The sequence below is a fragment of the Bacillus rossius genome, chromosome 14 (genome assembly GCF_032445375.1).
Source record: "Bacillus rossius redtenbacheri isolate Brsri chromosome 14, Brsri_v3, whole genome shotgun sequence".
In the NCBI taxonomy this organism is placed as follows: Eukaryota; Metazoa; Arthropoda; class Insecta; order Phasmatodea; family Bacillidae; genus Bacillus; species Bacillus rossius.
The window spans coordinates 31,411,973-31,438,722 of NC_086341.1; the positions used below are offsets into that span (position 1 = coordinate 31,411,973).

General features: G+C 35.3%; 1 long non-coding RNA gene across 1 annotated transcript in view; it reads right to left on the reverse strand.

The window, feature by feature from the left end:
- LOC134538688 (uncharacterized) overlaps positions 1 to 26,750 on the reverse strand; it is a 499,198-nt gene that overhangs the window by 195,228 nt on the left and 277,220 nt on the right. The gene's annotated exons all lie outside the window — the stretch shown is intronic.

The window sequence follows — 26,750 nt, forward strand, 5'->3', positions numbered from 1 at the left end:
GTTAATTTTAAAACATTATGAGTTTGATATATTTGTGGGTTCTCCTACAATGAATTTTTTTTAAATATGAAAAATTCAACTGTATGCACATGATTTAAGAAAATTCTAATGTTCCACCAATTACCTTTTCTTCTCCTCATTATGTAAAATCATCATTCTCTAACCAAAGCAGGGTTGTACGTGTTTTACACCGGACGGACGCTGCGATGAGACAGTGTTTTTATTCGCGGTTCTTCCATTTCCTTCCTCCTTTATATCACTAATGCTCCATGTTCGTCTTAGTGAATTTTATGTCAACGATAGGTAAAACCCGTTCATTAATCAACAAGGCATATGCTTAGAGAAATATTAACAGTCCATTAGAAAAGAGAGACAAAAGGAGGCTGCGGCTGATTGGTTCATGCGAAGGAAATTGTAAAGGAAAAGAGTAGAAGCTTAAATTAAAAAGAGACTCATAAGCAAAGTAATAATTAGTATTTTTCTGAAAGATTGAGTCAACCTAAATATGAACATTCCTATAAAGGCTACTAAAAATTCTAGGATACTGGTATAGGAACTTAATGTGTGATCCTGAATTTTCTTGTAATATTAATGGAAAACCACAGCTGTCCTTATTTGAGAATCCTGGACTACCATTCTAGCTCAGATACCTCTTTATAGCTTGTTAAATTATTTATCACTAAGTGATCTCACTCTAAGCTGATGCTACAGCTGAGTCTTGACACGGCGTTTATTCGTGACAAGTATACTCCGTAATTTTCTGTGGCTATAACTTTTTACATTTTTAGGGCTATGTTCGAGGAAAAACTAACCAAATTACTGATAGAATTATTTTTTTTTAATCTGTTTAAAACATTATTCAGGGAAGAGCAAATGCGATGTGCGTGCTGGGAAATACTAAGCCGTAACATCTGAAACACATGCGGAAAAAATATCTGGACGCAAGAACAATCCGTTTAAATCTGCGGACCTTTGTGTCGCTCGTAACTGTAGAAACAGGGGAAAAAAAACCTCTCACAGGCGAAACGTGTTGCAGGAATTTAATGTGGAAAAATTTACCCATAAAGCTTAAATAATATTAGCCAATATTTCTTTGGCGGCATTTTAAAACAGAATAACATTATATGTGTGTTATAGAAGTAGTAACTTAAAAAAAATTGTGTTTTTGAATTCGTGTTTTGCTAAGGTGTTTAAAAAAATTTGTAATAAACTCTTGTTTATTTTTAAAAAATTCATAATGTAACTAAAGTTCCTTGTTTACGAAAATTTTTATATATTCAGTAAATATTTATTTCGTCGTTTTTACAAAACTTAAAACATCAATTTATTTGAATACTGTTATTAATTTCAAACATAAAATCTTTTAATAAGCAGATGTCATTCAATTGTTCGAACGTTCACTTTGTCGTAAATATTTTATATTTCATATATAATCTATAAATTAATAAAAAAAATTCCTGTCTTAAAACGCTGAATAATTAAAAAAAAAGTTTTTTTTTTTTTGCATTATTGCTTCGATATCATAGGAATTTTATTTCACAATAAGTCTCTATGTAATAAAAGTCTTTTAATTTTAAAAAAATTAAATTTTAGTTGTACTATACCAGTTCAAAATCAATAAAATATTTACAATTAAATATTCCTTGAGTTTGAGTATATTAAGATAAAATGCAGAAAAAATATTTTTCTCGGGTGCTTTGTACTCGATTTTTCGTAAGAATATAAACTTCAAAATTATTTAGGAAAGTTTCAATTATACATCTCGGAAAAATAAAACATGCAATTAATTTCTTTAAACTTGTTTCACTGTAATTTATATTATTCATTAAAGCGTACAGATTCGCAAAAGTAGTGTGTATTGGCTGATCCGAGCATAGGGTCCAGGGTGTGCATTGTGGATAAGGTCAATGACCGACCGAATTCTGATATCACGGCGGCTATCTTGTATGACCATGACCTTTGTAATTAACCTTTCTTTGATCATGACATTTGACTTTGACCTCTACATTGACCTTAAATTTTGACCTTCATCTTGACATTGGTTGACCTTTGATCTTGAATTTCGCCATCCTTACATAGAGTGTCCCATTCCCTGAATGATGCAATTTTCGTTACGGTCACCATATTTATTTCTGTAAAAATGTGCGCCAAATTAATTTTGTCTTCTGAAGGCAGCCATCTTAGGTTTTTTTCCGCTGATGCCTACATTTTAAATTTCATCATCTTTGTTTCTGCTCTTTGATTCTAGAGAGCGCCAGCATCGCTCTGTCTTAAGCACATAAGTTCTAAGTCCCATAACCTGCTAATGTTGTTGTGGTCCTTATCGGCACAATAAATATAATATATATTATTTACAAAATACATTGGAAGCGCTGTGATTCAAACCACGACAGCGTGAACCTCTGGGTGGGAAAGCATTAGCCTTCGACCGCACGGCCATCGAGACATTTACCAGGGAGAGAATTAATTAAGGTAGGTATACAAAAATATTAAAACATTTGGACTTGTAATTTTTTTTTATTTATATAAATAATAGCATCACATGTTCCAGACCAAGCCATCCTATTTTTTTTTAATAGATGCTACTAGATGCACTAGTTAACACCATCGCCTGCTAGAGCATTGCCGCCGACATGTTTTCAGTAATCTATACCAGTAGCACTAGTATACACAACAACTGACAGATTGCATTGTCACAATATTAGTTAAATTTGTGTGCGGTAGAGTACAAGAATCATTTATAAATGTAACGTCCAAATTATTGTCGGCCGTCTTGGCCGCCATCATGAAATTCTGTAAATGTTATGCTAGAAATGCGGAAAATGTTTCAAAATTCAACAAAACAATTACTTGTTAATTTACTGATTGATTTGATTACATTCAGTGCTTGGTTCGATCCTTGATCAATGTTAATTCAATTATTTACAAAAAATAAAAGGTTCGAGAAATAAGACAACAAAATTAAAAATAAAATATAAATACAGAATTTCTACACTACTACAAGAACAGATACAAATAAATCACTACCTTTTCTCGATTTCTGCATCTAGTACCCACAAATTAAAGCGAGTTGGGAAAACCCACCACTTGACATAGGATCGACCATTTCTTCATTTGAGAATATTCTCCACCATGTATGTATCAGGCTACATCGTAAGCTAAACCTCTTCGGCATTGAAGCCACAACGAATTGGTTTGAGGTCCAAATCTTCGAGTTAGTGGGTCCTAGGCTCCAATTAATGAACATGTGTCACACGGAAACGTACAGGACTCCAATTCACAGTGAAAACTATCTCGAAGACGGTTTTCTGTTTGGAGATTCACACAATGTCACCGACGTTAGCTTTACACTTTCATGCATTTTTCTTCTTCATGTTCGAAGCAAGTGTTCAACCTATACGTCTTTAGGCTTCTCTCACTATGCAAAGTGTAATTTTATTCGCTTAATAGTTACGGCATGATATCAAGCAACTTGTAATTTCCATTCGCCATGAACTGTCGCCACATCTTGTTGCGCAAAGTTGTGTTAAACCTTTTGACAACGGAGGCTTTGGCCTTATCTAAATGTTGAGTAGTGTTTGATGCCATTTTTTTTCAATCAAGGCCTTGAAGGTTGTATTGTAGAATTATTTGCCGAAATCAGTTTGCCGGTGCGACGGAACACTTCCATCACGCAAAATGTCTCTCATAGCCTTGGTTACGTTAATCGCTTTCTTCGATTTCACAGGTCTGGCCCAAGCAAACTTTCAATACACATTTATGACTGTCAACATATACTTTAAAATTTTATTCATTCGAGAATGTGATATAATCTCAACAAGGTCCACCTAGAATAAATCATCAATTCTACGCACTAACACTTTGCTTCGAAGGTATTTTCGTCTTGCAGGAGCGTGAAGTTCACGAGTGAGTACGGTTAGACTCATTGTATTTAACCGGCTTTCCCCAGTTCTTAGAGTATGGAGACTATTTTGTTGATGTATAAATAGTCTCCTGCACTAAACTAAGCAATTAAAAGTCTTAGCCTGTAGAACAATTCGTTTGGTTAGTCCCAATACACATTGTCAAAATTCTGTCCACTTTCTAGCTTTTTTAAACTTTCACCATGTACTGCTTATTCAAATGAAGAGATTGGTGAAATGTCGATTTTTTTGTTATCTTCGTCTTTATATATGACACTTTCTGGATCGTTATCGTGAAAATACGCATGAGTAAGTTCTACACGTTTCTTGTACTCTTGAAAATCTTCGTGGGAATAGCCTTTAAGTTCCCTGTGAAAATACAATTCGTACAGACCTGGAGTCTCGTGTGTTTTGTACACGTATACACCAAAGATATTTCCTGGTAAAAAATTAAAACTTGTACAAATACTGGAAATGGGTTACTTTATAGCATAATTACATAGCTACAAACTATTTTTTGTTATCAAAAAATATCTGTTGTAAAAAAACATTAGCATATTTAGTTCTTCGAATTAACATATATTACAGTTTTCACAATGTACATAAAATAAATTGTTACTGATGATCAAACATTTTCAGCATTTTTTCGAACCAGCTGGAAATCTGATCCTGTCGACCAATCCATTCTGATTATATCTTGATTGACAATATGTCTTGTATCGGAAATTAGGCATTTCGGCACGTTTTTTTAATTGTTATTGTAATTTTAAATTATTTTTGGAAATTTTATTTTCCATATCATTTACGTACAAAAGGGTGATTTACACTTTGTTAGGCTGGTGTACTCTCCTTAGTTAAACTTTGTGCCAGTAGACTGAGGCAACCTTTCTCAGGAACCAATCTGAACTTTTGCAGTCTAATGTAGACGTTAGCAGCCGGTATGACATTTCTCCCGCCTACAGTCACGTTCCCGGCCTGTAACATTATTTCTCTGCATGACTAAAATCGCATAGAGGAGCTTCTGGCCTGCAAGCTCTATTTCTCAGAGGCCCAGCTGAGAGTAGCGAGTCTCATCACGAACGAGTATCCCGTGGACCCCGTTCTCAGCCATCGTTGCGTTTTTGTACCCGCTCACCCCCACACCCACCCACTCAGTTTTGAGAATTTAGCCCAGGACCATTGCCCTGACGTGAACTCGCCAAGGCAGTGGCCTACTCCAAGGACATTCGCCCTTGCCCTCCAGAGCCCTCCACGACACATAGTGACAGAAAAAGTAATTTCGGCCCTGGTCGCCAGCATGCAGAGCCCACGCCCGTGACACCTGGTGGCGATTCAGCTCACCTCCTCCGTTAGTTCCCCTTTACGCCGCTAGAGAGCGGCTTCGCGGCGCCATAAGCCCCTAAGCTTTCTAGTCGCCAACAATTAAAGTCGGTTCTTTGTTGCTTCCTGTTACCGCCGGGAGAGAGCCCGCATGTTGTGTTGTTGTTGTCACGCCCACCTCGGACTCCTTCGGAAATTTTCGGCCTAGAACCGAACGTTCCCTCTCCTTTTCCCTAGGGCCTTAGCGCCCATTTTAATTAGGAGTGTTGGCCGCCGTCATGTGACTTTGACATTGGCTACTAACCGCGCTGCAGGTCGGGCAGTCCTTCTCGCCATCTCTTGTCGCGGCTACGACGGAATCGCCTTCAATTAAAGATGTAGTCAGCTCTCTTAGGGGATGTGATCCCAGTTGAACAGTAGCCAGTCCGTCTTAGTATTAGGCAGCAAGTTAGGTATTAGTAAACTATAACTTCTTCCAATTTTCCTAATTTATGGGTTTCTTCCGCGGCCTCCACGCGATTTTCGGTCCGCACCTCCGAGTTTTCTGCACGAGGATCTCATGAGTCCTGGAGCCACACCCTGTTTGGTGAGTACTTCAGTCCCCTTCTCCTCCCCAATTCCCGTGGGTTGGCCTCTTGCACCAGCTACATTTGACTGTCTGGAAGCAGTTCTAATTCGTCTGAATTGACTTTTGTTTCAGACAGGGTCCAAGTGCTGGGGGAAGTATTTGCTCTCAGCATGTTATTCGGGAGATCGAGCTCCGAGTCCCCTTTAAGAAGAGAAATTTTCCTGGCCCAACGTCATACTCTGAAGACCCGGGTGATATTAGAAATATATCTCTCCCTTAAAATGAACTAAATTAATTAAAATGCATACCAGCGAACAGTGACTTAATAACTTAATCCACGAGAATATGTAAGATAACTATAAACGATAATCAATGTAATCAGTGAAAGAATCTAATATGGTGGAATATTTTAATTTTTTTGTTCTGTGATGATGTGTATAATTAATATAATATAATATAAATAGTCTTAATAATATCGGGCCGGCCCACCATTAAGTAAGCTTGAAATCTTGTCTATACCTTTCTTTTGTGAAACTAAATTAATCCAAAACTATTGACAAACACGTTGTACTTAATTAGGCTGAATAAACCGGGAAACCTATAGACCAACCTACCTATGTGGTGATTTATTTGTTTCATATTCACCTATTTCCTTTTAAAAGATCCACAAGCTCCCAAGTTGCCTGTGTAGAGGGAGTTCCAAATTGTCTTGTTCACCACCTCGTGCCACCTCTGGTAAATATCTTTATTTTTCTTAGTTTTTTTTTGCCCAGCAGTTTCCAGGTTTTTTTATTAATTTAAAATAATTTAATTTTGAGGCACAAGGGGTGTTTCAGTCTCTTCCGATGGTTTCATCTTCTTTACAATTTAATATTAATATTCAGAGAAATTCCGAGTATCATCATTACCATCAGCCTCAATGCCGACATCATGAAATCAATCATAATTGCAGCTAACAGAATCATTATCATAAACAGTATTTTTTTATTTTTATGTTCTTTTTCTACATGTCTGTTGTCAGAGATTTAACACAGTTTTATCAGTTCCACAATATTCGATATTGTTCTCAAGTCCATGGATATTACATTCTCATTTTATCTTTGAAAGATTTGTGCAATGGGAGTGCATGACTTGATGTAAGATTTTGGATATACGCCATTACTAAGCACATTTTCTGTAGAAGAAAACTAAAAAATACCCAAAAACACATATGAAGCAAAAAATTTGCAGTTGTCAACAGGATATAAACACCACATAATATTCCTTAACAGGAATATGGTCAACAAACAAAGAAAAACAAAGAAAAATAGACTTAGACAACGAAAAAACCCCCAAAAATAATTAACCAAAAAAATTCAGCACAACAGTTGAGACGAGTCAAAAAACACGACAAAACGAAAAGACGAAACAAACACAATAGTTTTTCCAAAACAGAAACAAGCTAGTGTTGCCAGAATTATTTAATTCTTCACCCATCACAGAAAATAGATGAATAATAAGGAAAAAAACTGATTACTATTCATTTAATCTTAGGAAACCCATCATTATAAATTTTCTCCTTTAATATTGTGCCGCGTTTCCTCGGTGAAAGAGAGTTAATACCTACTTTTTATTGTAAAACATGAAGTGTTCTTAAAGTGTGTGATGATTAATTACCAGTTACATACACAGATCAATTCTGACACAAACATATTTCTCACAGGACAACAAAAACATACACGCACATGACTTTACATGTTTTACTAAATTATTGCATTGACCAATTCGACAACCATATTTAGTATTTAAGCATAGGTCTCACTACTCAAGATATTATTTATAATCATCTCCTTAAACAAACATATTATCACGAAGAACAGCTAGTTAGAGAGATAGCACACATACAAAGTGCTAGTCCCTCATGCACTAAGGGTCTTGTGTTCGGCGCCTACCTATGGCATAAAAACAAAATTTATATTTTTCATTTACATTTATGAAGAGAAAAAAACCTTCCAATAATTATGAAGTTAAATTTTTCACGTACGACTAGTCAAAGTAGCTAAATTCAAGCTCGTTAAACACAAAGGTCTTAAAAAAATCTTAAGGCTGCTCGATTGACGCACGCCTACCGACGCCTGAAAATAAACCTTTACCCCGCACTGTCCTCATTGCTGTATGCATCCCACATGAAAAATTAATAATATTTCCCTAACACAATATGTAGCGAAATCTGTTGGCACAAATAGGAGCTACTTGCGACAAGTTTATTCTATGAAATAAATTAATTCACGCTGCTAAAGGGAGCTGTGAAGAATAGATCAGTTACAGCAATTGGGGATATGACGCACTAGTGCATTTTAACCATTGGAGCTTTTGAGCATTGGACCATTGAAACACTGGATCAATTGAAGTATTACAGTAAGTGAAGCTTTGAAGCATTGTTCATAGAAGCATTGGATCGGTTGGAGCATTAGAGAAATTGGAGCGTTGGAGTCAAAGACTGTTGGAGACCAAGACTGTTGGAGCACTTGTAGTACTGAAGCAATATAAGCATTAGCACATTGGAGCGATTGGAGAATATGAGCATGGGACCAGTGAAGCATTTGATCATTTGGAGCATTGGAACTATTTGAGCTTTGGAGTCCAATACTGTTAGAATCAAAAAAAGTTGAGGAATTGTATCCTACTGCATCTTGCAAGCGATTATATCCTAATGATGTGAACCTATACCTGTGATAGGAACGTATCCTACGAAGATGAATTTTTTGTAAAAAACAAAGGACACCCTTTTCATTAAATGTGCTTCTAAATGCGCTTCCTTTTATGAACATGTTTACTTTTTGACGAATCAGTTTTCTTTTTAAAATGTGATTATTCTATGACGATGAATAAGGATTGATAAATCTGTACTCAGGACTTGATTTACCTTATGTTATTAAGGCGACTGGTCTATAAACATGACATTGAACATGACCTGTTTAAAATGTTGGTCATGTATCGATGAGTTTTCCTGTATGTATCGATGTATCGCCTCTTGGTTCGGAGGCGCTTCACCTATGGACATGATTCTGTACATGAACTGTTAAAAAGGTTTCCTGAATTTCAACGAAATAACCTCTTGGCTACTGACTGGATGTGTTTGGCCATATATTGGATGTGCCTGGATACCAACTAGATACAGCCGTCTACCAACTGGACATGCATTCCTGACCACTGAATAGAGGTGTATGGTCACGGACCTGGCGTACCTTGCCATCACATGGGCTTTATATATTTTCGAAACAACTGGCCATGCGTTTCTGGCCAATCGACTGATGTGCATAGCCACCAACTTAACATTAATAGCTTACATAAAAACGTTGTCGGTACAGACTGGACATGACTGGCTACTGACTGGAGGTGACTAGCCGATATCTGGATATTTCGGACCACCAACTGGATATGATTGAACCACGACTGGACATGCCTGACCACAAACTGACTGTTCTTGGCCGCTGGTTTCATTATTGTCCACTGACTGGAGGTATCTATACAACATCTGGATGTGCCTGGTTAATCGTTGAAATGATTGTCTAAAGAGGGAAAATGAGCGTCGAACTGAGTGTCGATGATGGAAAATTAGCATTGAATTGAGTGGCGATAGTGGAAAATGAGTGTTGAATTGAGTGTTGATGAATTTAAATGGGTGTCGAACTGAGCATCAATGACAGAAAATGACAGTTGGATTGAGTGTCAAATTGAGTGTCTTTGATCGAAAATTAGCATTGAATCGAGAGACCATGACGAAAAATGAGTGCCGATTGAGTGTCGATGACGGAAAATATCCATTGGATTGAGTGCCGATGATTGTTAGTGAGTGTTGATTAAAAAGGAGCTTTTAATTAAGTGTCAATAACAGAAATGAGTTATGAATTGAATGTCATTGATGGATTTTAGCATGGAAATGAGTGCCTGTATGAGTGTCGATGACAGGAAATGAGTATCCAATAGAGTGGTATTGAGTGTAGAAGTTAAAAATTGCCATCGAATTAAGTGTCGACGATGGGAAATGAGAGTTAAACAGAGTTTAGAAGATGGAACATGAGTGTCGAACTACTTTTATTTAGCATCGTGTATGTGTAGCCAGGTTGTGAAGGTTAAGTGTTTCAGAAACTGCTAATTCTATATTGTAAAATTTACTTCATATATCCACTGTCATAACTGCTACACTAGCAACTAGTATGAAGTTTAGTGACTGAACATAAAAATATTAAGGTTTTTTTTTTATTGATTTATTTTAGTGATGTTTGTTTTCTGAATGTTGTCAATAAGACTGATGAATATAAGTTTAATGCTGACTGTAGAAGGGACATTAGATTTAATATACAGGATAATTATATAGTCCGTGAATCATTTCAATAATCGTTACAGTGAAATGGCTAAGAATCATGTAACGAATTATGTACCACGTGAAAGAAAAACTCTGAAAGAATTTTTTTTCACTAGTTATAAATATTATATGTGCCCACCTTGCGTCACACGTCACACATCTAATCGATAGTCCAATTCTGCACATACCCGACCCAGAATATCAGGAGTGATGGTAAGAGCAGCTGCTACGATGCGGTGTCTCAATTCGTCGAGGTTCTGTGGTAGAGGTGGAACATAAACACTAACATTGATGTATCCCCACAAGAAAAAATCGCAAGGTGTCAAGTCCGGTGATCGTGGTGGCCACTGGAGTAGCACTTGGTCAGCGGCCGCCCCACGGCCCATCCAGCGATGTGGCAACGTCTCATTCAGATAATCTCGTACCACATTGTGGTAATGAGGTGGAGCACCATCTTGTTGGAAGATGAAGTCCCTGCTATCAGCTTCAAGATGTGGCATAAGCCACAATTGCAGCATGTCGAGGTAGGTGATACCGGTGACAGTTCTCTCAGCGAAGAAGAAGGGGCCATAAACTGTCTTGTTTGACATAGCACAGAACACGTTAACTTTTGGCGAATCTCGGACGTGTTCGAGAGTTGCGTGTGGATTCTCTGTCCCCCCTATGCGTGTGTAGTGTCGGTTGACTCTTCCTGAGAGATGAAAAGTGGATTCGTCACTGAACATTAATTTGCTTGCAAAGTCATCGTATTCAAGACCGTTCTGCATGGCAATGCAGAACTGCAGTCGGAGCCATTTGTCATCATGGCTGATGGCTTGCAGAAGCTGCAATTTGTACGGCTTCACTCTTAATCGCTTACGAAGAATTTTCCACACTGTTGGCTGAGGGATGTTCAATTCTGCGTTAGCCCGATAAGTTGACTTCTTGGGACTCCGACCATCACGTCCCCTACAAAATCCACTGTCTGTTGTGACACGCCTGGCTGACCCGACCGTTTTGCGTCGTACGAACAGCCATCTTCCTCGAATTTATTGTCCCACTTCATTATGCTATTGTAAACTGGTGGTGTTTTGTTAAACATGCCACGGAAAGCTCTTTGGACACTCACTACCGATTCGCTACGGGCGTATTCAAGCACACAAAAGGCTTTCTCTGCCTGGTTCGCAGCCATTTTCAGCAACTACATGCACTAGCGCCCCTGTTGGTTGTTTTTTTTAGCTTTTTGGCGCTACATTCAAAAAAACTTTGAGAGTTGTTCTTTCACGCGGTATATAATTTGTTACGTTATTCTTTTCCATTTCGCTGTACCGAATTTATGAAATGTTTCACGGACTTTATAATAACCCTGTATATATAAATATTGGTGACCTATTATTTTGGGTTATTTTTTGAAATATTGGTCAATGTGTAGTATTTCAAGCAGAAACACGTCTCATGAATCTAGAGTGCGTCGTTTGATTCGGAGGCTTTTGTCATAAGTCATAGCAAGTTTCTACAATGATTGCCTGGGGTTTTGAAAATGTTGGTTACATATTTTTCGACATAGCTCATGTCTTTGCTGTTGAAGGCCTACTGAGCTGGATTTGAAAGGTATATTTCCTTTATATGGCCCTAGTGTGGTATAGGATCACAAATCGTAGTCAAAATATCATGAGTGTATTCAAAATACAATTTGAGTAGTCTTAAATATGTTTGGATTCTAATGAGTCCCTTGGCTCAAATACTCTTGGTCCTCTAGTAAGCTTAAATGTTTCGGGTATTTACACTGCGCGATTATTTGGTTCAATAGAATTTCAACTTACCTTTCCTTGAAATAAAAAAAAAATCTGTATTTATAAATTAAGTTGTTGCTGTTTTGACTTATATATTATATCAGTGACTGTGAGTGTATAAGCTTTGCCTAAGTTTATTACTGATTATGACGGTTTGAGGATAGTCAAGTTTGGTTCGTCTGACATTTATGTCCAGTATTTCTGTGAACTCGATGGCATTTTTAACAACTTTAACAAGGGCCTCGATGTCGGCGACGTCGACAGCGGTGAAGATCCCGAAGGCGTTGGGGCCAAGAGATGCAAAGATTTTGGTGGAAGTTCTAGCATCGTCACCGGGGACCCTAATGACATTAGAGATTCCGATTACAACAATGAGGAAAGCTCCAGAGGTCCTGTTGGCATCGGAGTAAACAGGTCCAGAGATCCCGATGTTAGTTGTACCTATTGCCTCGTCTCTGCAAGAGACTTCAATACATGCAACACTAATAGCAGAGGGACCTCGATATTTGCAATTACATCAACTTTCGTGAAGAAAACAATTTGTGAGCAATTTCTAGCTTTTGCATTAGCCGTTAGTATCTTAGCTTCTTCGTCATCCCGTTAGATGTTCTTTCATCGTGAACTGTGTAATCTACAGCTAATGCGTCAGTCCGGAACTCGATGATTGTTGTTGATTTGTGTGTGGATAGAATAATAATAATGTAAATATAATCCATTTCTTTTGTTTTTTACAAGTTTAGTTGATAAAAAATAATAAAACTTAAGCATTTTTTTCTAGTATGAAATAAAAGACTTTCACAGAGAATTTTAAGTGATATTTAGAAGATTGATTTTCTCGAATGTACTCTTGAATACTTGTTTATGTTTGCTTAATTTCTTGCGGTTATGTACATAAAACAATCTTTTTAACTTAGCGCAATCTGCGATATAAAATATAGTATACTTGAATAATTGCAAAACACGCACGTCGAGGACAAAGATTTAATGATTTAAAATCAGTTCCTAAATTGCTATACCTCATGAACATTAAAATGTAAATGTGGTAATTTTATGATAATTGTTTTTCATGTCCACCGAACCCAAAAAGCTTGAACTGTTTCAAGGTATACATATATTATTTAGCGCGATCTTTCTAAGTTTCTTTTTGTCGTGTGTGTATCCAAGTGCCACGCAAACTTTCATTAAGCACAATAATAGCTAAACATTTAGTCTCTCTTAAAACTGTAACCATTTATTTATTTTCCATCCTTCAGAAATTGGTTGAATACAAACATAAGACTCCGGATTTATACAAAACTGTTATATGATATATATGACTTCAAATTATTCTCTTGAAAACTAAAATGTTTACATAGTATGCCCGTTATTTAACACGCTTCGAAATAACGTTTATTTTAAAATAATTTAAATTAGGAACTCATTGTGTTATATTAGCAAAGAGAATATTGTCATTGTCCGAAGTGTAGTATTCATATACGAATTTTTTTGTTTGAATATAATGTCTGCAATTTTTTGTAGTGAAAGGTGAACTGAAAATATTTTATACAATTGAACTAATTTCAATCGCTTGAATAATAAAAGTATTCTGTCAGTTTAAGTCTGAATCAGACCGAAAAATATTTGATGCAGGTTCATCGCTTTAAAAAAATAAAAACATATTTACAGCTTATCCTCTATTGTGCTTCCCAAGGCTTCGAAGTTGGAGCTATTTAACTGATTTATTGCACATAATAGAAAAAAAATTCAATGAAGCACTTGGGTCTAGATTATGTTTGTATTAAATTTCTACAACCACCGCAAAACGTTTCGCTATAGTAAATAATTTAATAATAATATTTTAGAAAACTCATTTCACGTTGATTTTTTTTACATTTAGAATACCCCAATTAATAAAAAAATACATTTCACGATAGTTACAAAAGTGCAGTGGTTCCAAAACTTTATGTGGTTAAATATTTAAGAGACTCTAATGGCCACTTGCACCATTCTGTTCTTTGATATGAGATACAGTGATCTAAACCCAGGAATGATCAAGGATCGACCCTTAAAGGGTTTCGCCTACACATGCTGAGACAACACAATCTTCTATGTGTGAACCAAACATCATATATGCCCAGTCTGCGACAACAGGAAGATGCAATGTTGAAGAAATGTTTGGTGCATCTCTATTGGTGAGCCGGAACAATATAAAGTCGCTACAAACTATTTTGACATGTTTTGATGTTGTTGCAGCTGGAGCCTCTCTAACAATGTTAATAATGACTGAAAAGACAAATTGCTATTTAAAAGTTATTGCAAAACAAATTGGTCTGAAATATAAATAAGTTTTGATAAAAAAACTATGTTAATATGGAAATAAATTATGACAAAATAAAAACAAATATCAAAACACCTGAGAAAAATAACGAGCATTTCAAACACTTAAAAATAGGTATTTCAGGTGAATAGTGGTTATGACACTAGAAGAAGAATCATTTTCGATACTGGTATTATATATGATCTGAATAAAATAACCCGCATTAATTCCGTGCACGCGCTTTTTTGATCCGAAATCGTCATTTACATACCTGAGATTCAATTCATCTAGAAATTCCTAATGATCTTTGCTTAGTGCTCAAAACACAATGGTGGAACAAAAAAATGTGTTTGAACCATGATCAAAATTGTTTATGACACGCCTGATCACCAATGGTGCAACTGACCATTGATGTATCGTCTAAAATGCTTTGTCCATTTATTTGCAATTTACAAGTTGTTTATTCAGTTCTATTTTCAAAGTCTTAAAACGTTAGTCATAAAGCCTATGTTTCTCTTTTTTTCTTGATGAACCTGCAGACGAAGTTTGTTGGTCGAATTCAGACTCACCCTGAATATCCAGTGAAATTACTGAAGCAAAAAATAATTCAGCTAGTCTCTCAGGCAGGATAAGACGGTGATGTGTAATATCTAAACTCGGTAACGAGCAAAATCACGTTTCCTCATGTTGAAAATACAGTTATTATACGAAATTCGAATACTAAATTTAAAATAGAACTCTTTCATATAATGTAGAGCGTGATAAATATATTATAAAAATTGTGTTTTCAACTACATATTTTGCCGCAAATCACTGGTACCTTCCGCGACCGCCGCGCCGCTATAATTCGCCGCCAGAGCAGCTAAGGTGACTAATTGAATCATTTAATTGAAATACCGAAATTTTAAACTACAAAATGAAACGGTTCCGATTAAAGCAAATAAGACTTGAAAAAAATGCTAATTCCAGCTTTGGACCCACAAAGAATTTCATTTAAATAATTCCCATTTTTTTTTACTTCATTAAACTGTTTATAATATAAATTTTCCCTTTGTATTTATGAACTTCAGTTTGCACCATCCGCCACTGATGGCATCACCTTAGTTACACATTTCCGTTCCTTGAATTAATGTCGAATTCACAAATTTACTCCCGCCAAATGCCGTGCACCGAGAGCATAGTTGCTACACATCAATAATCCTATCATACTGTAACATTCAAGTGTACTCGCGTCTGGCCAGTAAACATAAGCACTTCATCCGCTACGGGCACAAAGTTTGCGGTTCATTAAAACTAACAACGTGCTCTGGGAACTTTCACGTCGGAATCGAGGGTCCACGAGCGAAAGACGACGAAGCGGATTGTTCGTTTGCCGGGGCAGATAGGGAGCAGGGGCTTTGTCTGACAACAAATTGAGCCAGGTGGAGGGTGACCGCCCCAGCTATTCGCCCCCGCACAAAGGACTTGTCGGGAAGCACGGGGTACCTGGATCGAAATGGGGACGTGTGAAAAGGCAAGCCCATGAATGGAAAGTCACGGTGGCATGCAGAAACGCGAGGTTATTTTTTTTTTAGATTGGTCTGACTGTGAGTTTCATGTTGAGTTCGAAGAAAGACTACCTATTGAAGTCGTCCCCATGGTGCGACTTCCGGGAAATTTCCTACCTAGTTATTTTGTTTAATGGTCCCTATACCCCCGAAACAACGTTGGCTCAAAATTGTGTATACATATTGAAAAATTTATCCATTTAAGTTATATATCACTTTATTTTTGGCGCAATAACTACCGTAATGTTCCACAAAATACGTCCAGACTGACACATAAAATTATATGTTAAATATCGATCGATCTATTTAATGGACAAAGTCGGAACAAGAGGGTATGAACGGGATTTATTTTTCAAAAACCGAATAAGCACTTTAACCTTGTTAAAATAAAACTTTTTGCTACTGTTTTAACCTGATTTTCTCCTAAGAGTAATGCAGAAAAAAATCATTACTCACTTAGTTAGCGTAATATAGAACCTGTTTAAAAAGTTGTAAAGATTCCGTATACAAATAAAATATTTGGTTGAAACGGTTTTATAACTGCATTCCTTAGCGCAAGGTGCGAATAAGTTTATTTAATGCTTTGCATATGGGACTAAATTGACATAATATTCTAATGGAAGTTTTACTACTGGCACAGCAAATATATACCTGCCTTCGCAAAGCAAATTCGAAGCTCATGACCATGTAATTCTTATCGAGAATCTTCTATAAATCCTATGCTGAATATAAATATTTGAAACGATTCAGCTGCAAGCAATATGCGTAAATGTTCGATCGAAACTCTTGCAAAATTTAAGAACATGAACGGTAATTTGTTCACAAAGTTTCCAGATTGTTCTATACGTGTATGTATAGCTGAATTTGCGCGGGTTTCCTTTCAGTACAAAACCAATCTTCTCTTGTAGTCCGAGCCAAAATAGTTTTTTTTTCTAAGGGTGGCAAGTATTCAAATTGGTCTTTGAAAAATCATCACCCGTGACTCTATAAAAGGCCTTAGGTCACTTAAGTGATTTGTTACCATAACGTGGTATAGTTTCAAACACTCTAAAGGTATACAAAAATATTTTTTACAATAAAAATATTTTGTGAAACTAACCAAAAAAATAATTTAACATTTTCATTAATTATTTTTGTAACATAAACTAAAATAAAGCACCGTATTAGGAACATAAATACCAAACTGTATTTTTATATAAAAATAGTTTACTTAGATATTAATGATTTTGAAACTTAATAATTTGTACTGGCGACTTAGAAACCGACATAGTTATTCATGACATGAATAAATAACATTCCTTAATTTTTTATCTTATGCCAGAACTAAGTTACGTGATTCTAATTGCGATAGCTCGAAGGTGTGTGTTCCATGTCATGGCAGTACTAAGTAACGAATTTTCTAGTTTGTGTGTTTTAAATTACACTCTAACATAAAAAACTGAAATTTTTGACATGTAGCGGAGACCGGGGCACGTTGGCCATAGTTTCAAATTTTGATTTTTGTAAATTTCTTAAACACATTTAAATCTATGAAATTATTATTAAATTTTAGAACAGTTCTCCTGAATTTGAATGTGAAAAATTAAACTTAAAAATATAACTCTAAAATTAATATATAAATATATTACTGGATATATGCCAAGTGGGCCAACCTACCTCTACACCGTGGTAAGTTGGCCCAGAGACTGGGGAACGTTGACCCATATGTTATATTTTGAAAATTTGAACTAGTATATTTGGAAATTCTAAATAAAACATATATTTATGAAGAAACACACACTTTATTGTACATAAAAGCAAGTTTTATGTTAATCACTGTCCAATTCCAAAGGATCAGCACAATTGCAGCATTCATAAAAGAGTCTATGAATTTCATTTTTTACACATGTCTGATGAGCCCAATGCTACTGCTTGTGCACTGGATCCACTCTACCCCAGGTTGACTTTTTGAAAAAGGCTTCAGACACCGCAAGCATAGTGAGTCTTCATCTTCTTCATCATCATCGTCATCGGCATCGTCATATTGCCTTGGTTTCTTCTTGCGTTTCAGGCCTGCTGCAGTTGATTTTGATTATTTTGTGCTTAAAGTCCTCTATTTCGGTCCAGAAAAGCGTAAAATGGTTAGGCTAGGTTAGGTTAGGTTAGGATAGGTTAAGTTAGGTTGGGTTAGCTTATGTAGGTTTTAGTATGATCCCAAAATTTTGACTAGCCTCATAGCCTGATAAAATGCACACACATTGCCCCACAATTAAGTGTTTAAACACAAGACCTCACAAATATTACCAAATAAATATTTTTTGTATGTTTGTGTGTGTAGTGAACGGGAGAAAGAGGGACAAAAAATCAGTACAGTGCACTACACGAAATAGAGATGGGATAACAATGGCAGGGATAAAGAAAACCATTATAAATTGAAAAATAGCTTTGAAAACGTAAAAATTTATAAAAAGATAATTCATACCTGAAATCTCTTATCATAGCCGAACTTATACCAAGGCTTCTTGCCAGTATTACATATATTTGGGACACCTCCAGGCTGAGGGATTTCATCCAATGCAATGGGTTGAGGACTTTGAGGTTCAGTTTCAGTTTTCTGAGTAGGCTGACATGAGGTCTTGAACTTAGCACATTACCTCCCAAACGTTTTTCTCGAAATCCCAAATTCCTCGTTAACAGCCCTTGCGGATCTTTCCTTTTCTTTCACCTCCAAAACTGCTTTTAGCATCGTTTCTTCAGAAACCATCCCTCTTTCACTTATTCTTTTATAGTTTCGGACCATTTTTATGTTCCTGCAAATAAAATAAAGGTTTAAACTAAGGCTGTAACACAGATGTTCAAAAAATAAGAACTGGACCACTCAGATCTCTATACAAGATTATAAACAATTAATTTTGGAAGCTCGTCTATTCTTTTGAATCAGTTTTCATCTCGTGATTATATTCAAACTACGCTTTTTCTTCGAAAATTATTTTAATAATTAAATAAAGTGATAGAATTGTAAATAGCATTAGCATTACAATCGACAAACCTTTCATCGAATTTCAAAAATCAAATACGATGGGGCATGTTGGCCCGGGTGGTCAACTTGCCCCGTCGTCTCTGGGCCAACCTGCCCCATCGCCATGTTTAAAATAAATTCTATCCGTTACCAAACCCAATGAAGCAATCTAGATTGTATGCCATATAGAAATAATCCTCAAACTACGGCCTTTAATTATATTACTCACCTGTTGCGCCTGAAGAAAGCAAAAGTTAGATAATACACTTTTAACCGACACGTAGAATTTTACTTAAACACGCACAAAAATGATTAATCACTAAAACGTTTCCAAAACTCCTCCGGCGGCCATATTGGTTCTGTGAAAGGAGGACAGTGTTACCAACCTGTGTATTGACTCATAGAACGATCTAGTGTTTATTGTATTAACTAACTCGACTGGGCCATCCTGCCCCTATGGCCAACGTGCCCCGGTCTCCCCTATTATTTTAGTCCGGAGTTATGTTCTTATTTATATTAGTTTTAAGTTTATAAGTAATTATTATTTCAATCAATGACAGATTGAACATTATATACTCATTTAGATGTTTTAATTTTTCGGAAGTAGTAATTAATGACTACTCTTAATTACGAAATAATAATGGTTGTGTGATACTACTTTTCCCTTTCTCTTTTTTTAACGTTATTTCATTTATCCATACTGTCCACCTCTTGTGCCTCTTGAAAACTTTTCTTTCCCTTTCAAAAGGTGGACGGACTGGTCCGGCGCGCCCTGTGGCGCTTGCTTGAATTATTATTGCCGCTCTCGGCCGCTGGAGTGCTCTGCCCGCCCCATTCACCGCATTCCCCTGCAGCGCTTGTGAAGGTGGGTGAAGGTGGGTGAAGGTGGGTGAAACGGGCAAAAAGACGGTGTGGTTGAGAGAAAGAGAGAGGAGAGGTTTGATCGCAGAAAAGGGGGGAAATGCCGCAACGAGTCGCGAAGTCAATCTGGAGGGAAGCCGAAGAGTTCGAAGGGCACGTATCCAATCAACAGCTGCGGGGGTGGTGGTTTATTTTCTCTCCTCTCCAGGCACTAGGATAGTGCGGGAAATACCGAGAAGGCTTCCCCCATACCACCAACAAATCCAACCAACCTCCCTTGAGACACTTCGCGACACCCTGGTGACAACAGCTGGGTTTGCTACAATTGATGTTGTTCGGCGACGTGTCAAACATGACTCAGCAACTTTTCCCGGTAATCCTTTATAACAGTGGTGATATACTGAGAAAATACTTAAAAATTAAGAGTATTTAAAACATTTTCATGGTAAACTCTGATACCTCAAACAATTTAAGGCACATTTTGAAAGGAAGCCCTACATTTGATGTCCTGAACTTTTTATGTTCCTAAAATATTTTCATTTACGCACAAGGAGGTTACCGCAATAGAATTAAATATTTGTATCGATCAATTATACATAAATACTAGCTGCAGTACCCGGCTTTGCCCGGGCTGAAAACCGGGTGATATATTGTCCGCGAGTTACAGCAAAATGGATAGCGATATGTCCAGTGTGGTGGAAATTAAGAAATGACACATAATTACTGTTTGTGTATCTGTGACCTATAATTTTCTGTTTACCCATGGCGATCGGTTGAAAGGTTTAGGAGTTGATGCGCTACAGTGCCATCTAGCGGCGAGTTACAAAAAAAATTGTTAGCATAAAAACCTTCTCCATGATAAAAACACTTCAATGTGCCAACTTTCATGGCGATCGGTCAAACGGTGTAAGAGTTTATCGACGACATACATGCCAACATCCAATTTATATATATTCTTATATTTCGAAATTTTGGGGCTTTCACTTTTGCGGAAAGTGGATGTTCAGGACCTCGAATGGTTTGGAACACTTCATCTCGAAAAAATAGATATTTGAAATTCCTGAAATTGTCGAAATTTTGGGGCTTTGTTCCTAGAGGGGGGCGGGGGGTTCGAGGACCCTGAATGGCTCGAATCACTTAAAATCGAAAGAGATAGATTTTTCAAATGTTTTAAACTTTCGAAATTTTGGGGCTTTAAGCACCTGGGGGTGGGCGGGGGGGGGGGGGGTGATGTTGAGGACCCCGAATGGCTCGGAAACACTCCAAATCGAAAGAGATATAAAGGAATTTAAGAATGTAGGCATTTACTGTATACTCCTATCTACCATAATAACAATATTGACAAATAGAAAGCTTATTACCTACCTATTAATAATTATCTAAATAAATTAATAAATAACTCTATGTTTAAGAATTTACGTACATACATAATATTAAACTTCAAACTATACACACCAAAAAAAAAACTAAGGATGTTTGTGAAACTATATTTATTTGTCATAATGTTTAAAACATTTGTAGGATTTCTTTATATGTAAAACTGTGGTGGCAATATTCTGCTTATCCAAAGGAGTATAGAAATTAATAGAGACATCACTCCCTGTACACACCACAAATCTTTGAATTAAGTATAAAAAAAACATAGTCCAAAATGAAACAAAAAGTATAAATAACAACTAATTTGACAAAAAAATTATACAACTGGAATGACAATGTTAACATCCGCCTGAAATTTAATAGAAGTAGGTAGGTAAGAATATATATATATAAGAAATTAAATGAAATTAAAACATACATAAATAAAATTATCTCACACTCAACCAAACATAAGGTTAAAATGAAATAAAGGAAGATGGCAATTACTCGTAACTATTCTAATTAATAAAAAAAAATCAACTTTCCTGAAATAGTAAAATTCAAATTTTTCAACAATCTATTACATAATTGATAAATATTCTGGTCTTCGGTCTCAGCAGCCCTAAGACTCTTGACGCTCAGCAGATAAATTATAAACACTAAACAAAACTCCTTGCAAATAAGTAGGTAATGTAAAAAAAATAACAATATTGACAAATAGAAAATATTAGTAGGCCCTACCTACCTATGAATAAATTTCGAAGCAATTTATAAGTTTAAGAATTTATGTATCTACATAATATTAAACTTGAAACTATCCACACAATAAAAACCTAAGAATGTTAGTGAAACTAATTTTTTTTATTTGTCATAATACCTAAAATACGTATGTTTCCAAAATGAAACAAAGTATAAATAATGACCAATTTGACAAAAAAAAAATTGTACAACTCGAATGACATTGAAAACATACACGTGAAATTTAAAAGAATTATGAGTGCCCTAGGTAGGGAGGAAAAATATATATAGAAGAAATTAAATTTAAAAAATGGGTGCGTGTACTTAGGTACGCGCATGTGAAGTTATACTTTGGCATCATTAAAAAATAGTTTTTAATTGCATGCAAAAATATTGCATGGAGTCCCTCCGCGTGGAAGAAGTGAAACTTCGTAATGTGGAAATGAAAATAGGAAGGGGTAGAAATTGATTTTTAGTAAAATCATAATGTATCAAATCAAACTAAAAAAAGAAAGGAAATAAATTTGTAACGATTCATAGATTGATCTTCAGAGAGAGAGAGAGAGAGAGAGAGAAAGAGAAAGAAAGAGAGAGGTCACCTATTCAATGTCTATAAAACTAACTTTTTTATGAGAGCAGATTTTCATGAAATATATCATGAAATCATTCAACGATAAAAGCTGTTTATTTAATCAAGCGGACGGGTTCGCCCCAAGGAGAAAATAACGCGGCGAGACCTCGTGGACATAGAGAAATGACACACTCACTATTTATGTGTCTATGAAACATGATTTTTTTCTGCAAATTAAATTGTAATATACAAAAACGGTATTGAAAATTGAAAGAAATATGGCGACACTACAAACTGTCAAGAGTTTTTTTTTCTTACTCTCTACTTAGTTCCTTACAATAGCAAAACGTAACGTAATGGCTTGAAAGCTATTGCTCGGCAGACATAGAGGAATGACTAACAGTTTGTATATCTATGACACACATTACATTTTTTATTTTTTTCTTAACTCAGAATCGAGATAAAATATCCAATTGTGAATCCAAACCATCCTCGAGTCCCCGTGAACTCACACAACAAATTTCATCAAAATCGGTCCAGCCGTCTAGGAGGAGTTCAGTGACATACACACGCACACAAGAAATATATATATAAAGATAAATGTGTTAATTAAGGGTTTTAAATTTAAAACTAGTACATACTAACACAACCACGTTAAGAAAAACAAGATTAAAAACATATTTAATAAAAAAATTAGAAAATGCTTCAAAATTTATCACTTTAATTTTTCATATATAAAATATTTTAGCTATTCTATATTTCATTTTGTAATGAAATACTCCAAAAATAAACCTTGCATATTTAACAAAAAAAGAACTTAGCAAATAATTTGATAATATTTGTAAAATATATTTTATACTATCAAAATGAATTATTTTAAAGGGTTTTAAAAAATCATTTATTCATAAAATACCTTAAAACTAAAGGAAATCATGCCCCGGAACACACATGTTTTTAGAGTATTTATTTCCTTTATTTTATTGGAGAAATAAATGTAGAAACTGTTTAGTAATTATGCAATATATATATATATATATATCCTTACTAATATTATAAATGAGAAAGTAACTCTGTCTGTCTGTCTGTCTGTCTGTTTGTCTGTCTGACTGTTTGTTACCTTTTCCCGGCTGAACGGCTGAACGGATCGTAATGAAATTTGGCAAGGAGATAGATTATATCCTGGGGATGGACATAGGCTATCTTTTGTCTAAAAAAATAAATTTTAAACGGGTTAAAAAAATATATCTTAATTTTATGTAACGTGTGTCATAGATATACAAACTGTTAGTGTCATTCCTCTATGTCTGCCGAGCAATAGATTTCAAGCCATTACATTACGTTTTGCTATTGTAAGGAACTAAGTAGAGAGTAAGAAAAAAAAAAATATCTTGACAGTTTGTAGTGTCGTTATATTTGTTTTAATTTTCAATACCGTTTTTGTATATTACAATTTAAATTAATTTTTTTACAGTACCTACTTATAACTTATATGCAAGGAGTTTTGGTTTAGTGTTTATAATTTATCTGCTGAGCGTCATGAGTCTTAGGGCTGCTGAGACCGAATACCAGAAATATTTATCAATTATGTAATATATTGTTGAAAAATTTGAATTTTACTATTTCAGGTAGGTCGATTTTTTTTATTAATTAGAATAGTTACGTGTAATTGACATTTTCCTTTATTTCATATTAAACATTATGTTTGGTTGAGTGTGAGATTATTTTATTTATGTATGTTTTAACTTCATTTATTTTCTTATATATATATATATATATATATATATATATATATATATATATTCTTACCTACCTACTTCTATTAAATTTCAGGTGGATGTTAACATTGTCATTCCAGTTGAATAAATTTTTTTGACAAATTAGTTGTTATTTATACTTTTTGTTTCATTTTGGACTATGTTTTTTTTTACTTAATTAAAAGATTTGTGGTGTAAACAGGGAGTGATATATATATTAATATCTATACTCCTTTGGATAAGCGGAATATGGCCACCACAGTTTTACATATCAATAAATCCTACAAATGTTTTAAACATTATGACAAATAAAAAATAGTTTCACAAACATCTTTAGTTTTTGTTGGTGTGTATAGTTTGAAGTTTAATATTATGTATGTACGTAAATTCTTAAACATAGATATTTTTTTAATTTATTTAGAAAATTATTCATAGGTAGGTAATAAGTTTTCCTTTATATCTCTTTCGATTTGGAGTGTTTCCGAGCCATTCGGGGTCCTCAACATCACCCCCTCCCCCCCCCCCCTGTTGGTTAAAGCCCCAAAATTTCGAAAGTTTAAAATTTTTAAAAAATCTTTCTCTTTCGAGCCATTCAGGGTCCTAGAACCCCCCGCCCCCCTCTGGGAAAAAGCCCCAAAATTTCGATAATTTTAGGAATTTCAAATATCTATTCTTTCGAGATGGAGTGTTCCGAAACATTCGAGGTCCTAAACCTCCACCCCCCACCCCTCCCTTTTCGCAAAAGTGAAAGCCACAAAATTTCGAAAAATTGGAGAAAATTGTATTAAAATTAAGTAATTACGAACTAAAGTGTCCGGGGCATGGTGGAACTTTTACCCAAAGTCGACTTCGCACCCAATTTGGGGGAGGGGGGGGGGGAGTGCAAAACTCCAAAATTACGAAAAATTTCAAAAAATTCTTAAATTTAAGTATACTTTTTTACTATTTGGAGTGTTTCCGAGCCATTCGGGGTCCTCAAACTACCCTCCCCCCACAAGGAGTCAAAGACCCAATAATAAAATAATTTCCCAAACTTTCGAAAACCTATTCCCTTTCGGTTTGGAGTGTTTACGAGCCATTCGTGGTCTTCAACATCACCCCCCCCCCCCTTCAAAGGGGTCAAAGCCCCAAAATTTAGAAAATTTCAAAAATCATTATTTTTCGATTTTAAGTGTTTCCCTGCCACTCAGGGTCCTAAAAATAACCCCTCCCCCTCTGGGGACAAAGCCCCAAAATCTCGAAAATTTCAGGATTTTCAAATATCATTTCTTTTGAGATGGAGTGTTCCGAACCATTCGAGGTCCTGAACCTCCACCTACCCCCCCCCCCCCCTTCTTTTTTCTCAAAAGAGAAAGCCCCAAAATCTCGAAAATTTCAGGAATTTCAAATATCATTTCTTTCGGGATGGAGTGTTCCAAACCATTCGAGGTCCTGAACATCCACTTTTCGCAAAAGTGAAAGCCCCAAAAGTTCGAAATATAAGAATATATATAATTGGATTTTGGTATGTATGACGTCGATAAACTCTTACACCGTTTGACCGATCGCCATGAAAGTTGGGACATCGAAGTGTTTTTATCATCCATTTTTATTTGTAACTCGCCGCTAGATGGCGCTGCAGCGCATCAACTTCTAAACCTTTCAACCGATCGCCATGGGTAAACAGAAAATCATAGGTCACAGATACACAAACAGTAATTATGTGTCATTTCTAAATGTCCAACACACTGGACATATCGCTATCCATTATGCTGTAACTCGCGGACAATATATCACCCGGTGTTCAGCCCGGGCAAAGCCGGGTACGGCAGCTAGTATATATATATATATATATATATATATATATATATATATATATATATATATATATATTTATTTATTTATTTATTTATTTATTTATTTATTTACAACAGCAAAAATATATCAAAATACGTAAAATAAAAAAAAAGAATTAAGACGGGTGCGCAATAATTTTATTATTTTAAATGAAATAAATATAAGCACCAACTATTTTTATTTTTTGGGTTATTCGTTTGTTATTATTAAACGAAATGATGTAAACTCTCTTGTTCAATTTTAGTAAAAAAAAGTGAACTTGCTCTTGGCAATTTTAAAAAATTATATCAATGTTTAAAGTAAAGGTCGGAATTATTTGATTGTTATAACTCATTGTGAGCGTAAGGTTTAATTTCAAGAAATAACATTTTTTCGTCATTAAGAAAATATTAGAAACATCAGCAGTTATAAGGTATCTCTAGAGATTAAATAACTGTTTTTCCTCCAAGTACGATTGCTGAGCCTTTTTTTTTTACCTACGCCCATATTTGAAAATGATTAAAAGTTACTGTACACTAACTATACACACACACACATACGCACCTACACACACACACACACACTCGTATAAACAGTGAGTATATATTCGAAAGATCAACGTCGGCAGTGACGTCTAAATAATCTTCCATCATAAAAATAAATTTATATCTAGAAATGGCTCTACAGCAAGGTGAAGGAAGATTATTTAGAACATGATCAGATTGTTTTTACCTAACTCTTCATTGTGCTATTTAAATTGTATTGAATAAAATTTTAGTCGCCAAATGATATTTTAAAATAAATAATTCTGTTAAGATTCTTAATGAGAGGCTCAGCGTCAAAGTTTTTTTCCTAGAAAAATTTGTAATATTCCAATTATTTTATAAAAGCTAAACACTTGAAA